Here is a 1387-nt window from a genome sequence, read left to right on the forward strand (position 1 = left end):
TCAGGGCGTTTTGTCAATGTCCTTTGTCTACGCTTTGCCACTTGGAAGGATTGCTCTATATTTCATTTTATTACTGGAGCTCCGTGTGCCACATGATATCTATGTACTTACAAGTAGCAGTGCGATTAAATTACTTTCTAGCAACCAGTTGTATAGATTCACATGCAAATATTCTTTCACAACCATTTTCCTTGCTGCTAATTTTCCTATTTAGATGAACTGCCCTGAATTGCACTCAACTGGTGGAATGCTATAACGTGATGAAAACATGTACTGTTTTCCTTCAGCAAGTGAGAGAGAATCTTTAGAAATTTCTTACTGCAATTAATATCAACAACAGTAGTAATCTTTACTTGTATTATACTTCGCATTGCTTTGCAAGCTTTTCAGCAAAGAAATGTACGTCTTGCCGTTTACGCAACTGGCAAACACGCAGTGCTTTATTGTACAGAAATTGGCTTATTCGATGCCTTGTGTATCTGAGTTATTATAACAGATTGGGTTCATTTGCACGGAGCTGTAAACCATGTTGCTTTAGACAGCTTTATTCTTCGTGAGACATTTGGCGCGATTGTTCACGTTCAGTTAAATTTATTTCCTTTTGCTAGGCCCATTGTGAATCGTTGCGCGAGTAAGTAGGTGTTAAGTATCCAAGTAAGTTTCTACAAAGTCGTTACAGTCAGGCTGCGTTGCTAATTTTGTACATGGGTCTGAATATTGTATTTAATGGCGCATTTTTTCTAAATTTGGTGCACATTCAGACTTACATTCACGTGTAATCCGTATTTAAAACAAAGGAGTAACTTTCAAAATGTAACGCGTGGTTACCTAAAACAATCACTATGAACAAATAAACAAACGAATTAAGAGTTGCAGTAAAGTAGGATTTGTGTATCACATACATGAAGCAAGTTGGCATGTTCGCTATGAAGATGGGAGCAAATGATTATCCACTGCTACCTTAAGTTCAGAACATAGTTGCATTGATTTCCATAGAAAATGCTGCTGATCAGTGAAACCTTGAGCAATAGAAAAATTGGCCAGGTGCGAGTACAACTCACGCACTGACGATTCCCTACAAACTTATATATGTATGACATAAAGGACAGTATTATTTTCTCCATCGCAGCTGTTTTCGTAAATTACACTGTAGGAAATACTGCAACCAGTCACAAGTTTTTTTTTTTTTTAATGATTTTACTATACCGTTGCTAGTTTCGGGGACTGATCCCATCGTCAGATGGTAGCGTTGACTTCTTTTCAAGTTTTACATTTGTTTCCTAAAATGTAATAAAGTTTTTAATGCTTTGTCTACAAAAGGTTTTACATTTACGTCCTAAGATATAGATGTGATTACATAACTTACACATATAGATGCTCTATGAAT

The sequence above is a fragment of the Schistocerca nitens genome, chromosome 7, assembly GCF_023898315.1.
Source record: "Schistocerca nitens isolate TAMUIC-IGC-003100 chromosome 7, iqSchNite1.1, whole genome shotgun sequence".
In the NCBI taxonomy this organism is placed as follows: domain Eukaryota; kingdom Metazoa; phylum Arthropoda; class Insecta; order Orthoptera; family Acrididae; genus Schistocerca; species Schistocerca nitens.